Genomic DNA, 17577 nt, shown 5'->3' with positions numbered 1-17577 from the left:
TTTATGTGCATTTAATAGAAGGAGGGTCTGTATCAGTCATATTTAGCCCTTGTTCAGTGGTTTATGTTGGATTTTTGTTCAGCAACTATTCTATTCCTTTCTGTATCCACAGCCCTGTACCCACAGCCCTATCACTTCTGCAGAAATAAATATGTTTCTCAGTTTTGTTCAGTTTAGCCACATGACCAGTTTGGGCCAATGGAATAGAGGCAAAAAAGATAATGGGTCACAGTTTTAAAGCTAAACCTTAAAAGCGACAGCCATCTGGGAGCTTCTCATTTCAGTCAACAGAAGTTTATGTCCAGATGGTTGACCAGAACGAGTCCCAGAATAAGATGTTTGGAGTATATCAGAATTTGACCTGCCACATAACCTGGGGATTCCCAGGCAGCCTGCAGGTGTGCTGAGCAGCTATGACTCACAGGGAAGTGATTGCTATCATGACACTGAGATTCAGTTGGCAACTTAGTCCACAGCCAGCTTAACATTTTTGATGATCGCAGGATCACAGGTGTCCATTGGCTGTTAATCTTGTCTAGCTATCAAGTGACTTCTATCAAATGCTCTACATTACTTAATTAATTTGGGATATCAGGGGACTCCATGTAATTCATTTTACAAACATGTGATTCTGATTTCATTACCCTTTTCTCCGGGAAACTGTGCCTGGACAATCTGGGACCCAGCTTCCTTCCTATCCTTGTGTGAATAAATACACCAGCATCAGGCCACTGGGATCTTATCTTCACTGAGAGTAGAATGTCCATGAGAGTCCAACACTTCACATTTTATACTTGTCTTTCCCCATTTTGACATTACATTATTGTTGTATTTAGACAATATAGGCAATGGTTTGTATAACAAAGATCCCTCATCCCGTGCCTAGAGAGCCTAGAGACTTTTGGTCTGAGTTGGGGCTCAAGAATTTACATTTGTCATAGGTTTCTTGGTGATGCTGATCCTTCTGGTCTAAGGACCCTATAAACCAGTAGATATTAATGGGATTATCTGTGTTTGACAGGTCATGCTGCATGTTTTGAAATGGCTGTGCTTTAAGTAGTAACCACTTTTTAAAATGTGATCATAAGCTATAAACAGGAGCAATTACTCAGAGAAAATCGGCTTTAATGAAGAAGACACAAGCAGTATTGTTGATGGGTAATCAAGTGGTGAATGGAAGACAGAGTCTTATGATAATGGATTTAACCTCTGAAAGAACAGCTTATAAGGCTCTGGAGGCAATGTTCTACAGGACTAGTTCATACAAACTCAGGCACTGATGGGTGGGGGGCTGGTACATAGACTACCATTTTCATTTTTTTATGAAGCCTTTACCAGTCTTCTATCCCAAAATGAAGATATGGAAGCTGGGATTGGAACACACATCAAGTATTCAATAAAGGTCATGAATGCAGGCATCTTTACATTAGAATAAACAAAGAACAAATTAAAGATTCATCTGGAAGTTTTCAAACATCTGAAGACTTGGCCTCATGTTGATCTGTCTGAGTACAATAAGAATGTAATGTGGAAATAGGAAAAGACAAGTCTAAAACATGAAGCACTGGATCATCGTGTACATTCTGCTCTCAGTGAAGATGAGGTCCCAGTGGCCTGATGCTGATGTACTTATTGATGCAAGGAGAGGCAGGAAGCTGGTCTCAGCTTGGACCAGCACAGTTTCTTGGAAGACGGGTAATGAAATCAGAATTACATATTTATAAAATGCATCCATCTTTGAATTACACATACTTCCCCGAAAGCTCAAATTAGTTATGTAATATAGCGCATTTGATAGATGTCACATGATAGTAGATAGCCAATTTGAGTTTTGAATTACTGTTAGCCTCATTTATGTTTACAGATGACTTCTTTGAAAAATAGCATGGCAGTGGTGACAGCATGCACAAGACCCATGCAAACTAAAACCAGACAAAAACCCAGCATAGATGTGGGCAAATGGGTAAGAAGCTGCAACATTAGCAGAGGAACTATTGGCAACTGGTAAATGCTGGATAAGGGAGAGTTAGTCTTCTTTAAAGAAGTGATGCTACATAGGCTGACCAGGCTCCAGTGGATGGATTCACACCAAGGAACATTTGTGGACACAAACATGACTCAGTAGGCCTTAACATATATGACAGAATGCATGAAATCGGGGGAGGTTTTATGGAGGAGGTGCAGTTGGGGGGTCCTAAATATCATGATGTATTTTATGAAATGCACAAAAATTCAATGACATTTTTTGTAAATTTTAATTGATTTTTTTGTAGCTCATACAGAACATTTTAATCATCTTTATACCCCTTTCCCCCTGGCACCTTCCCGTAGTCCCCTCAGTGGAATTCATCCATTTTGTCATTCATCTGCTTGAGTTTACATGACTCTTGTGCATTCTGACATCATTGTTGCAGGTTCATATGAGCAAGGTCCCAGGAGCCTGTGGGACTCTATTTCCGTAAGGTCATGCTCCTCCTCTCTGGCTCTTGGATCTTTCTGCTGCCTCTTCCAAAATGGTTCCTGAGTCCTGGGTGGCTGCAGTTTAATATAAAAATCTTGTCCAAGGACTTACAATCTGGAGCCTCTTATTCACAATGTTTTGATGAATTTTTAAGAAGCCTGTAACTGAAAAAAAAATAGCCCCTTCTGGTGAAACTCCAAAGCTTACCTCCAGAGCTCTAGTACAGTGCCTCTCAAACTTCACAATGAGTAGAATAGCTCACTAAGCTTCAAACATCTGGTTGTTAGCCTGAACCCCAGACGAAGTTTGTAAGGGTTTCTGTGAGGTAGGACCCAGACTCTGAAGTTTTTTTTAGTTTTACAGTTACAAGGGGATTTCAAAGAGCAAAGTTGTTTAGGCTCCAGGGCTCATCCTAAGATTCAGAGTGGTGCTTGGTCTAGCAGTTCAAGCTCCTCCTTAGAATTGCTTATGGTGTTTACAGTTCCACTCTGGATTCATTAGTTCAGAATCTGCTTTTTGAGTAGGTTCAAGGTGACATCCTTTAACATTCAGATGTGCATGGAAGTCACACAGGACAGTGTAGGTTTTCCCTCTGCCATAGGTACTAGATGGGCAGATGCTTCCATGGAGCAGTGCTTTCTCATCCGCTCTGAACTCAGCAAGACTCAGAATACCTTTTCCCTTTGCTTCCTGAGAAAAGATCCAAAAGTCTCAAATAGAAGAAAATGAAAAGTGGATAAAGGCTGGAGGGAAGAGAGAATAGGAGGAACTCTTCCTTGCATTCATTTCTTATTCTGACTTAAAATCTGGCACATCAAGTGTTAATTCCCATGGAGGGAAGAACTCTGGTTCCTTGCTACCAGTTCAAGGAGGAGAAGAAAAGCAACTCAGGGTGTATATCATATTAAGTTCAGAAAGATGAGGATGGTTTTCTCATATTCCAAGGGTCAGTAACATTTTCCTGTAATGACCCTAATAGTAATTGTTTTTGTCTGTGTGCCTATATAGTCTCTGTTGCAACTACTCAACCCTGCTATTGTACTAGGAAGAAAAATCTCACATAATGCATGGTGTGGCCTGTACTCCAATAAAATTTATCTTCTAAAAGAGGCAGCTGTCCTACTCCTACGTATGTACTGAAAAATAACTGAACTAAATCTTCGCATATAAATACTCATAGTAGCAGTCATCTTAAAATGAAAGTAATATAATATATGGATTAATGAACAAATTGTTCTCTATACACTAGAATATGATTCATCCATAAAAGAAATGAAGCATTGACTCATTCAAAAGTAGATGAACCTCAAAATCATTATGTTGAGCTGTAGAAGCACGAAAACGTGCACATTGAGTGATTCCATTTATAGAACAAGCAAAACTGTAGAAACAGAAAGATTGATGGTTGCCAAGGGGTTGAAAAGGGGCTGATGGAGAGTAAAGGCTTGCTAGATACAGGTATCTTTTAGGGGTACTGAAGATGTTTTGTAACTAGATAGAGGTGGGGCTGCCCAGTATTTTGAAAATATTGAATGCCATTGATTTGTTCACTTTGAAATGGTTCACTTTAGATTATGTGGATTTTATTCCATAAAAAAAACAGTTTATTAATTCTTCAAGAACTTTTTTTTTTACAATTAAAGTTACAGTTTTAACTAAAAAGTAAAAAAAAAAGAATTAACTAAAAAGTAAAAAAAAAGAATTTACCATCAAGTAGATTTGCTGTTGAAATAAGATAAAAAATGCAAAATAAAGATGTAGTAATCTGGAAAAAAAAAAACAGTTTATAGATTTAGTCCATAGGCTCTCGTTTACTGACTTCTACTATATTCCATTTCAACCCTACTATGTTTATCTGTTTGTTTTCTTTAATTTTGTTAATTGAGAATTTCATACATGGACATAATGTGATGTTTTTAAATTTAAAGATTAATTACTTTGGGGCCTGGAGAGATGGCTCAGTGGTTAAGAGCACTGACTGCTCTTGCAGAGGACCGGGATTCGATTCCCAGCACCCACATGGCCGCTACGAACCGTCCTTAACTCCAGTTCCAGGGGAATCCGAAGTCCTCTTCTGACATCCGCAGCACTGCACGACACGGGTAGACTCACACACATGCAGGCAATACTGTCATACATATAAAATAAAAATAATAAATAATAAGATATTTTTAAAAGATTAATTACTTTTATTTTATGGGTGTGAGTGTTTTGCCTGCATGTATGTAAGTGCATCATGTGTGTACAAACCCACAGAGACCAGAAGAGGGTCACAGATCCCACTGAACTGGAGTTAAGGATGGTTGCTAACCACCACGTGCATGCTGGGAACTGAACCCAGGTCCTCTGCAATAGCAGACAGTGCTACTTACCGAGTCATGTCTTCAGCCCCCATTTGGTGTGTTATGATCAAATCTGTCCCCCATTCTTTCCCCTCCAATTCTTCGAGTATCGCCCCCCCATCAGTACTCCTTCCCAATTTCAGATGTTCTTGCTCTTGTTTAAACCCAAAGTCTATTTAGTGCAGCCAGTATCTGCATGGGTATAGGACCATCTACTGGAGCATGGGTAGCCTCTCAGGGGCAACATCCTTGAAGAACTAACTCTGCTAGCAGCCCAACCATCAATTAATTGCCAGTAGCTCCTCACTAAGCGGGAAGGGTCGGGGGAACCCGGACAGATGGATGGGATGACACAGGGAAACACGGGGTGTTGGTGGGGGATGGACAGATATGGAGCTTGGTGATCACGTTTCCCATTTATGCTGGGAATTTTTCGGCTTCATTTTGTGCAGGTCTTAGGCATGCAGTTACAGCCGCTTGTGAGTTCCAGTGTGCAAATGCCCTGTCATGTCTGAGGAACACCGTTTCCTTGTAGTCATTAAATGCTTCTTCCTCTGACAATCTTTCTGCTCCCTCTTCTGCAATGATCCCTGAACTCTTGAGGAGGCATGTGATATAGCTATCCCATGTAGAGGTGAGAAGTCCACAGTCTCTTATTCTCCGCATGTTGACCACACTTTAATAGTTGTTAGAGTAACTGTGTGAAGAATCTGCTTCCAAGTCTTCTCTGTCAGAAAACATCATAGCCACATGGTAAAATTCTAGTCAGTCACCCCCCCCTTTCATCTCTTCAGCTCTACACATTCTCTTTTATCTTAATGGGGTCCTGATTCTTCCTGTTGGGGAGAAGTCTCCATATCCACTTAAATCATCTTCTACTGGACTTTGTGGACTTTAAAATGATTTTTTTCTTTTGTTAATGAACTTTTAGAGAATTGCATACAATATACAACATATTTTAACTATATTTTGATGCCCTCCACTATCTGCACCTCCCCTTACTACACTCCACCTAAATTCATGTATTTATATTAGGTATATATTAAAATCTATAGATTCAATTTTGTGTCCCTAAATCTCCTTCAGTATGGATCCATCCACTGGGGCCTGGTTAACCTAGCAAAAGTTACAACCTCAAAAGAGACTGACTCCTTTTACCAGAAGGCATTGGTTTACAATAATAGTCCCTCAGGTATGGTTGGTGGTTCATCCCCACTTTCCCATGTCTAGCCTGGATTTCTTTTTTTTTTCGGTCTGTTTTGAGTTTATGTGGTACTTGTACGTGTTGTTACCATTGGTATGAGTTCATATGACCACCTTCCCAGCTGTCTAGAAAACTCTGTCTTGTGGCCATCTACCTCCTCGGACTCTTTCAACTCTCTTTCAACTTTCTGTCACCTCTTCTGCCATGACCCTGAACCTTTGAACACAGAAATTTGGTGTGGATGTCGTATTCCAGGATAAGTGTCATGCAGTCTCTTTTTTTCTCTGCACTTTGGCCAGTGTGCATGAGGGACTTCTGCTGCACGAGGAACTTCTGCTGCACGAGGAACTTCTGCTGCATGAGGAACTTCTGCTGCATGAGGAACTTCTCTTGTAAGAAATGAGAGATGCATCAATCTATGGATATAATAATAAGTAATTTGGAATTGGTTTAATATTTTATTTAGCAGAATAATAATATTAAGTTCCCTCCTATGGCATATGACTTTTCTCGGCACATATTCTTAGCCCTGATATCAATATCAGGTATGGGCTCCCTCTTATGAAGCAGACCTTAAATCCAATTAGAAAGCAATTGGTTACCCCCATAATATCCATGCTACTATTGCCACGCCAGTTGTTGCTGAAGTATACAGGATTCACAGCTAGACAACATTAATGATTAATTTTTTCTTCTGATAGCATGCATAGCAACTCCCAATGTTTAAGGCGAGCCAGTAGAGGTGAAGCTTTGAAGTCAGCACCATCTCTTTATTTGTTCATGAATGCAGTGTATTCAGAAAAGCATCTTACTGTCATGTTCTGGTGGGTAACTAAGAGCAGGGACAATGGCCAGTATTGTCCCATAAAGCCTATGGGACCCCTGGTCAACAACTTCAAAAGAGGGAGTCCATTCCTGCCTTTAAGTTTTTTGTTCATTGTTTTTTGTTTTTTTTTTTTAGGTTTGGGTTTTTTGTTTTGTTTTGTTTTGTTTTGTTTTTTGATAACTTGTGATATCTGGTCGGGCATGCAAATTAATTTGGAAAGATAACTGCCCATCACAAGAAACAAAAAAGGAGAGGAATATCAGTGAATTATTGGTGATTTTCACTGTCCTTTAAGCTGGATACTCACAGTACTGATTGTTCGCTCTTTATACCCCTTCAGTATGTCCCAATACCTTGACACTTGTTCTAATGTCCAAGTGGGCAGCTAGGATAGGATATTGAGAGTTTTACTCATATGTACCCTCAATTGTTCCCATGGTAGTCCCATCACTCTTCATTTACAGAATGGAGAAAGCTGAATAAGAATACAGTTTTCCCTTTATCAGTCTAGGGAAGGCATTGCTCCTGAATTATCTGACCATCTCTTCTCAGGCCCCAAAGATGCTGTCTTACTTTTGTATAGTGGTGCTTATTGTTTCTTCCTCAGTCACTTATCCTGGCAATAATCAGGGACACACAGAGGTAGTAGGGGGCATTTCCCAGTCTCTGGTAAAATGAACTGCTCAGTTTGAAAGAGTTACCTGGTGAGAGAAAGATACCAAATCCTTTCTACTTTGCCAGTGAGTATCCAAAAAATATCATGCAGCCTCCTGGCTTAATTGCTACCACCCTTTGGAAAAGACAACTCTCAACTCCCCGATGCTCGAATATCCCCTAGGAATTCCGGAAATCCCCAAAGCTGAAGCTTATAATGTATTCTGTCAGCTGTAGTCCCTAGAAGGTCTTTAAGTTTTCCTCTTTGGGCTCATATTATTCAATCGTTGCTCACAAAATCACATAAAGACATTTTATGACTATGGACACCCCAATTTAGGAGCTGTGTCTACACCAAAGGTATGATATTCAAGTGCTTTCCGAATTGCAAATGCTCTAGACTTGGATTTATTCAGAAGTGAAAAAAATGGATGAACGTATGGACTACTGAAGTCCAAAGAGGCCTTAGTTCAGTTTACATCAATGAAATATAATTAATGCAGTAATATTAACTAAATGGGTGATGGGAGACATAAGCAAGAATAAGACCCTCAAATTCCTCTGATATGAATGTGCCCCAGGCCTTGCCCTGCTTGTAGACTATAAATGGGTTATGCAATGATTCATAATTTCCCTCTGAAGGATGCAACATAAACTTTGTTCTCTTCACATAAGTAACACTGTGCAACAGCACAGGGTCACAGTCTCATTTATTTTACTTTCCTTTGTAAGAAGGGTCTTATTCTATAGCCTAGGGGTGCCTGGAATTCACTATTTAGCTCAGACTGACCTCAAACTTGTGACAATCCTCCTACCTTAGACTTTTGAGTACTGGTGTTACCATTATGAGCCACTATACTCAGCACAATCTCATTTCTCGACTAAGGCATATTGCTTCTGTTACTCTCAAAGTCCCATCGAGTTAATGTGAAAAAATTCTCAAAACCTCATCTAACCAGGTAACTAAGCATCATTCTAAGTAAGAACTATCTTTCATAACCATAATTCAGACCTGAGAGTTCCCAATATTAGTATCAAGAGTTAAAAATAAAATAAAATAACTGTATAGAATTCCTTGCCACTCAAAAGCAAAGCCACTGATTTAATTATTTTGCCATTAAATGTGTCTACTAATTTCTTTCCTACATTTCTGACATAGTATATTTCTTCACATAGTAAGTGACTTCTATTTTATTTGAAAAGTAGAAATGTGAAATATTTTCTGAGAACTATTTAAAATAAATTTCAATTCAGACAAGACAACAGGAATGTATTCACTGAAGAGCTTACATTAATACAGTAAAGAGAGATGTTTTGAGATAGGCCAATTTCAGGTTTACATTGCAGAGTTGATTTTTGTGGTATGAAGCTTCAAGATGGGAAACCGGGAGACTTCATGCTTTCACACCTGACATTTTCCAATACTTAGTACAATTTATCATTACATACAAATAATGATAAAAACTAAACTTCCTCCACATACTAGAATCTTCCTCATTTTCATCCATAGATCAATCCTTGGTATAACAAGGGCATAAGAGGAGGAAATTAGCTTGTCGACTCAAGAAAACAAAATAAAAAACCCTATGAATATGTAGGAACTGTCTGATATTTCCATTTTTTTTCCCGAACAGGTCACTGCAAAGGCCATCCAGTGAGAACAGCTGCCATGTGTGTTTCTACTTTTTCTGCTGCTTGCTCTTGCATCTCTGCCTTCACCATGGCATGCTGGAGGGTATAGAAGGGAGCCAACATGCAGTGGAGTTAAGGCAATTGAGTCTGTCCTACATCTGCTGCCCAGGTTGCTGAATGCAGATACATGAGCAAGTCCTGCCCAGGTCAGCAGAACCAATGAGTGACCCTATACTCAAGAGCCATAATCCATTACAGTTATAAGCCACTGAAATTAAGATTAGCAGAAAGTTGAGAATAAGGTCACAAAAACTGTTCAAAATGAAGTACAGTAAGTGAAAGAATGAAAAATTAATGAGATAGAAAGAAGAAAGTGACAAAAAATTGAATGTATGCTTAATTGGAGTCCTACAACAGAAGATAAAGAGAAAGATCAGGAGAGAAGCAGTTTTGAGGAGGTGAAAGCTGAGAACATTTTAGTCAGGATCAGTCACATTATGACAGCGCAGTCACAGAATACCAAATGGACTAAACTTATGTGGATACCACTTCTTGCAGTAAAAGTTGAAAAATGTAGTTTATATTCTATGGGTCATTTAGAGTTGCCCCCAACAAACATTGAACATTTTAATATGGTAATTAGAAAAAGATGCATTTACATGAATATCTCCAAGGTTACAACTACTCAGTGTTGGATCGGATATTGGCTTCATGACTGCATGATGCAAGTGTAAGACTGTGATCCAAGGTTCAAGTACACAGCCATTGACCACAAATCATGATAGTGTAGTAAAAACCCTATAACAAGTACAGAAATAGAAGAGACATCAGACTCATGGCAGTAAAAACCATAGCTTAGCCTAGTCAAACCTCTTTTCTTCGACTTCAATGTGATTTACGATCACAAAGAACATGTCACCTATGCCACTGAAAGTCTGAACGTGCACAATAGTTTGGAAGCATGCCAATTTCAGGAGTGTTAAACTTCCCTGCGTAACTTTTGGCACCTGAATGTCTGTGAATGCAAAGCATAAAATTTCAACTCTTCTCAAGTTAATTCCTTAGGTCTCAAAAAATAAGTCTCAAGAATTCAAATAGGAGAAGGAACGACAAGTTGATTCTTGTCATTCAGCATCTAAGTCAACTTTTTCAAATACAATCTCAAGCACATATTAAATACAATTATAATACTTAATCTATTGTATATTTTTGTAATTTGGGCTTTGGGCCCAAATCCCTCCTCTCATTTGTTTTTATAACATTGATAAAATCTTATTGGTATGCAACCATATATATTCATTTATGTGTTCTCTATGTCGTCGTCTGCACCCCAATGGCAGAACAGACTATCTGTGATAGAAGCCACGTGACTTGCAAGGCCTACAATATTTACTGTCTGGTCCTTTCCCCCAAACTTGGACTATGCCTGCACAAAGGTTATAAAAATTTAATGATACTTAGGCAAAGATAAATTCATATTCAACCTCATTTTAATGGACCTTCTAAGGTTTCTTACATTCTCTCTGACTTCCATATTTTAAGGTGGGAGATTTTTTAAAGCATATATTATTATTTTATTTTATAATAAAGACAAAGAGAGAAAGAGAGAGAGAGAGAGAGAGAGAGAAAGTGTGAGTGCAGGTGCCCTTGGAATGCTGAGGAGAATTGAGGAGAATATTGTATTCCCTGGAGCAGGAGTTACAGGTGCTTGTGAGCTGCCTGACATGGGTGGTGCTGGGAACAAAACTCTGATTCCTTGCAAGAGCAGTGTTATGTTCTTAATTGATGCGCTGTCACTCCAGCCCGAGTGGGAGATTTTTGACTATGTGAAAACTCCTTGGGTTCCAGGACACAAAGGTTAAACCTGACAATTTTTGATGTATTTTTAATAAACAGCATATCTTAAATTCTCAGCTGCTGGTTTGCTATTTCATTTCCTGAATTATATAATTTTCAAATTTTACTTTGGTCAATCAAGCAGATTACTAAGTGTATGTGGAGTAAAGCCTTCCTCCAGGACAAGAGCTGGGTCCAATGAAAGTACAGGTTTTTTTTTTTTTTTGAAAAACATCATTTCTCCACTAGATGACTAAAAACCAAAGATATACTTTACTAAATCAGACCATAAGGAGTCATAAAATCAATATTTCTGATATTTGTGTATTTGCTCCCATTAGTTTTTGGCAAGGTATGACTTCTCGATTTTTGAAAGTAGTTTACAAAATGATGCAGAAAGTTCCTGGGACATGAATATATACAATATATACATACATATATATATATATAATTTTAATGTAAACAAATTCCAAACATATGGATTACATTTCCTTTTAAAAATAAAGGGTTTTAGCATTTAATGGGAAAAGTGATTTTCAAAATATGCTTTGGATTTTGCCAAACCCGAAATCAGTCAAAATGTGCAATTAACTTTAAATGAAACCAAATTCAACTGTCCTTGTTTGCAAGGTCTAAAAAAGACATCTCCCATTGCTGGTCATGCCTTTTAGTTCCCAAGTCATGAAAGGGATATAGAATGTGTTGGGTACTATATGGCTCTCTGTCAAGACTTGTGGTAAAATGGAGTTGAGCAGAATATGTTTCCTAGGGGAATTCATGTGACCTTCTCAAGTGTAAATTTCTTTTGACTACTTAGGATGTGTAAGGGCAGTTTTAGAGAGGAACTGATGTGTTTCCTGGTATGTAATCAAGTTTCTCATTTCACCCAGCTAGAAAATGCTTACTTTTGTCCTGACATCTAAATCAACTGACAAAGTCTTCTACATCTTAGTGATGTTTTATATTTGAAATGAGAACAACATGGGAGTAATAAATGCACTACTAAAAACACACTTTTTTTTCAGTGAATGATGGTGAATGTAGAGACTCACGGCACCACTGGGTACAGAGAATAAATGATAAGTGTTCAACCCTAAATAAAGGTTACATTTATACCATTCCCCATCAGTCTCAGGGAACAGCGGCAGAAAGAACGAAAGAACTGGAAGACGGAAGGACTGGAAAATGGAATCTCTTGTGTAAGACACAGCCACTGCAATTCAAACTCACTGCAGTTGTGTTGCCTGCACTGGGTCTGCACAAGAATGGGCCAGCCAACAGTCAGGCATGGATGGAGGAGGGGCTCATGTGGCCCCATCCCTAACTGCTGGACCATCTGTTACTGATAGAATCAGGGAGAGAGAAATTCATTGCTTTCAGTTTTGTATCCACTGATGACTCTACCAGCCTCCAGTGGATAGTTGAAATCCAATGGCCACACAGATGGTCCTGTTTAAACTAAATGGGTCACAAAGAAAGTCAAAAGGCAAGAATCTGGGAAAGGGACTGGTAATGATGACAGGGGCATTGATAGTGTTGGGAGGGAGATAAAAGTGGGTATGGGGAGAGTCATCAGAATATATTATTATATGTATGAAATTGTCAAATAATAATAATTAATTTCAAAAGAAAAATGTGCTTTAGAAAAAGGGGATTTCAGTTAGATTCTATTCATTTGCAGAAACAACAACAACAACAAACCAACAGTGTTTTAGAATTAAGTAGGACTGGCTAGCCAATTTTGGGGGTGATAACACCCAGGGGTGCTTTTTTTCTTGCAATTTCCAATTACTATTAGTGGTAGAAACTGAGCTGATTGGCATAAACCCAGAATAGAGCCCAACACTCCAGGGGAACACTTAAATCTACCAGTCTCTGTTCTGCCCTTAACATAGCACATGGACCTTTTCTGAAGAAACAGAAATTCATGATTAGGAGTGTTTTGGAATGCGCATGTGATTCTCTTGAGAATTTAAATTTTAAATGGAAGTTATGGTGGGAGAAGATCTAGAAGCCGTTTGTAAAGAATTGAAGATGGTAATAAAGTTGAGGAGGGCATTATAACGATGCAAATAAATTCTTAGTTCCTGGCTGTATGGTGGAAACAAAGGGACCACATTTAAATATTGAAATCCAAAGCATAATTAGAGCAGATGTAAATCTGCTGTATGTACAGAAATTTACTCAGAGAAGAATAAATAATGTGAATTAATTGTCATGTGTGAGAGAGAGGCGGCTAATGATAGGAAAATGGAAGTAGGGAAATAAATAGACACCGCCTATTTCCCTTCCAGCCTTGCATATCATAGTAAAGCATTAATTTTGTTGTCTCGCAAGGTCATTTTTTTTCACAGATTTATGGAGGAAAGAGGAACCTTTTCTCCTTTCATATGCCTTTCTCCAACTCTTTGATGACACAAAAGAAAAAAAGTAAATCTGAGCTCTGGGAGGTCATCGTCTTCCATGTTTCAAAAGCACATCCTATTCTAAAGGCACATTCAGAACTCAGTATGACTAGTAATTCCTCCCATTATATGTTTAAACTGCATGTTTCTTCCAAACATCACTAAGTCCATTAGCATTTAGGTTTTATATTTCCACTCCCACTAAAAGTGTTCTAAATGTGGCACCTAACTATTGACAGAGCAATGAAGTTGCAAGGGGGCAATAATCAGCCCTGTTCCCTGTGAATCAAAAGCGTTTGCAATTCAAGGCATTGATCCCAGCAGTCCCACCATTATTTCTTGAGTTGCCCATTGTGTGGTTAAAATGTGCATAAATATTAGGCACACTCAGTTTCTTCCCTGTGGCTTTTCCAGAAAGACCACATTCCTGTATATTTATAAGCCACTTTCAAGGCTTCTTGTTGTTATAACTTGCAGAAAGGAGAAAGTGGGAAATGCAAAGTTTTAGATTTATGAAACTCAGTGCTGTGTTCACAGAGTCTTAGGAAGATTTCATATGTGCACGTATGACTGAATTATAGAAAGCAGGTTTTGGTCATGGACTGTCCATCTCTAGACTTAACACATTTTCTCTACTCTGCTTTTCTTTTTAGGAGTCGTTTCCTTGGGTAATGTAACAGGACATGGAATGCCTCTCCTTTTTCCTTGGCAGCCCTCTACACCTCTAACTTTGTCTCTTATTTTTAATTTCCCTCCTCTTCCTCCCAGGCCTGTTGTCATTTTATCAAGAATCAGTGAGGCTGGAGAAATGACTCCGCAGTTAAGAGCACTGGCTGCTCTTGCAGAGAACCTGGAAACTCTTCCTTGCACCCACATGGAGGCTAACAGCCTTCCATCTTCCATAACTGCAGTTCCAGGGGATCTGACACCCTCTTCTGACCTCCATAGGCAATGCATGACACAAGTTTAATACACACTTGCAGGCAATACATTCATACACATAATAAATAATAAATAAATAAATAAATAAATTGCTGTTTACTTTCCGTGTCTGCCTTACTCTTGAATCAATGTAAGACTCAATGAACTGTTACCATCACTTCCTCAGTCCACTGGGTAACTCCTACATGGAGTAGGCGATGACTGATATCTGCATGATGGATTTGGGCCTACATTGCTTTTCACCCCTTGCAGTTCTGGCTTCTTGAAATTCTGGATGAATATTCACATTCCCTTTCCATATTGGTCTTGTTTGAGGGGATACAGTACATTCTGGGGCTGCAGTAATTCATGGAATCACAAAACAGAGTCTGATTGAAAGAAGGCTGACAGATCTGTGTGATGGAGTTGTCTAACCTTGGCTCATGTCAGCACGGAACCTCTACAGTGTTAAGCCACTAAGGTCTGTGGCTGTTTTCTGCAGCAGTTTCCTTGTGCTGTCGTAGTCACGTTTTTCATGATTCAGTCGATCTACCTGAATCATCATCTCTATGGAGTCTTTATTCTCATGGATTTCTAGAGTACCTTGTTTTATTATAATGACATTATTTTTTCAATTCTGTAAGGGGTCCTTCTTTCTTAAAGAAAGGAACTTTGTATTTTAGTGCTTAGAACAGTGCCTGGCACCAAGTGGAAGAATACTCCCTCCTTTAAAAGAATGTATCATACATGAAGTCCAGACACTTTAGCCCTCGGGGATGAAATGGAATGGAATTGGGTGATAATGGATGGTTTGTGGAAAGTTGGTCACCTTTCCTTCAACACCATCTCCTACTTTATTACAGAAGGAATTCTTTGCCATCATCCACTTTTTTGGTACTATAAACAAAAGCAAACTTATACAATAAAATAAACATGTTTGCCTAATCATTAATTCAACAAGCATAGCAATGTTCTTTAGCCAGGCACTCTTCTAGATGCTAAGGATAAAGCAGCAAGGATGTTAGACCATGTCTCTCCATTCTAGAAACATCTATAATGTTAATCCACTAACATTTGGGACTGTTTGCTGCAGCAAGCAGACTGTGCCATTAATGCCATTTCTCCTACTACCTATAAAAGCATTTCAACTATTATCTCCTCTATCTAGTGTTGGGATTTTACTAACAGTGTGAGACTTGCCTCCTTTTACTGCAAAAATCCATGTCTATTCCATTGCTTTCTTAGGAATCTTTTCCCACTCTGGTTTTGTTCTCAGTCTCTTAGCTTGTATCTCTGTTGAATAGAGATGCTTAACTGGTGATTCTGTTACTCACTAGAGGTTAATGAGTGGCTTGCTACTAACATCTAGTAAGTGAAGGCCAGATACATTGCTAAACATTCTACAATACAGGGAGAAGTCAGCATAAAAAGCACTTTCAGTTTCAAAATCTCAATAGTGCTGAGGCTGAGAAAACCTGCAATAATATGTGCCCTTCTGGTGATATATCCTACCCCAAGTATCTCCCAGGAACAGCCACTTGCCGTCACTGAATTCTGTAGCTCATTCCACGTCTTCTACCTGTTCTGTCCCTCCCCTTCAGCCTGGATGAGGTCAGGGTCCCTCTCACCTCACCCCACTGGAGGCTAATCTTTTGGGACTTCAGAAAACAAGCTTTTCTTTCTTCTATGGTGCTTCCTGGTTCTTTGTTACAAACCTTACACCAGGAGCAAAGGGTAGGGCCACATGTGTATAAATAACTTATCTTGTTACTATGACAAAATACATGATCAAAGCAGCTTAAGAAAAGAAGTGTTATACAGGCTCAAAGTTTGAGATAACAATCCATCATGGTGGGGAAGTCAAAGCTGGGGGAGGGGGAACTTGAGACAGCTGGCCACATTGTGCCCACAGTTAGGAAGGAGAGAATGATGAATGCTGGTACGCAACAAGCTTTCTCCTGTTTATTCAGTCTAGTACCCTAGCATTTGCAATTGTGCCACCCAAAGTTAGTGTGATTCTTCTCACCTTGATTAACCTAATCTAGATAATCCCTTACAGACATGCCAAGAGGCTTGTCTCCTAGGTGATTCTAGATCCTGTCAAATTGGCAGTCAGTATTAACCATCGCGACACGTGAGTTAGATGTAACCTTAACATCTTAGCTAGCAAAATCTAAGATAGCGGGTCTGTGCATTGATATTTCTAGATTCAAAGTCCATCGCAAATACACACAGAGAGCAAGAACAATGTTTTTTTTCCACTTTTCCAAATACATGGCTTTTTAATTTGGGTTTCCGGATAAGATACATATTTTTAGTTACATTTCAAGTTCAGTTCAACAACGAACAGTTTTTTAGTGTATGTCACATGCATTGTAAGATACTAACAGTGTCATAAGGCAGTACTTGAGACAAACTTATGCTAAAAACAATATTTCTTATTTAAAATTCAAATTTACCTTATTTCCTAGGTTTTGATATATTGATTTTTGGTATGTATATTTATTGTTCCTCTGCTCCTTCTGGCAACTCTATTTTCTGTATATTCAGGGAAGCTTCAGGTAAGAGTCTCTGAATTCTTTCTATGGCAGGTCCTTCCTACTGTTCTCTTCTCTGCTTCAGACTCCCTAAGCCCTCCTTCCTAAGTTGGGAACAACTCTGTCCTCTGTATCAAGTTTTGGTGGTGCTGGATATTGCATTTAAGACTTTCTACATGCTAGTCAAGCACCCTACCACTTGAACTATATTCCTAGCCATCTTTTAGCTTTTATTCTTTAATTGAATTTTTATGATTTTCATACAATATAGTTTGATGATATTTAGATCCCCTCCCCATCCATACCTCCCAAGTGTTCCCCCAGAATTTAATATATGGTTTATGGAGTCTAATTTATATCACTAAATGTCCTTCAGTGTAGGTCTATCCACTGGGCCCACCAAGAGTCCCATCCCTGTAAGACACTCTCTTGCCCTCTGCCAGCAGCCGTCTTTTCACGTTTTGAGATGGAATCTTGCTAAGATGCCAAGGCTGTCCTTGAATGTTTACTCTTTCTACCTCGGCCTTCAGAGTAACTGAAATTAAAGCAATAAGCCATCGGGATCAACCTAAATTCTCTTCTTACAGAGCTCCAGACTACTCCCTGAGTAACTGTGACTCATTTTTAAAATACCCTCATCCATCAAAAATGGATTAAGAGTGAGGATTGCTTGTGGGGTAGACATCACAAACATTTCTAAAAAGCTCTATTGGGAAAATGCTGCTATTTTAATCAGACCTGGTTTTAAAAACATTTTGC

Source organism: Nannospalax galili, unplaced genomic scaffold (genome assembly GCF_000622305.1).
Source record: "Nannospalax galili isolate Female #2095 unplaced genomic scaffold, S.galili_v1.0 scaffold606, whole genome shotgun sequence".
In the NCBI taxonomy this organism is placed as follows: domain Eukaryota; kingdom Metazoa; phylum Chordata; class Mammalia; order Rodentia; family Spalacidae; genus Nannospalax; species Nannospalax galili.
This window is presented reverse-complemented; position numbering follows the sequence as displayed.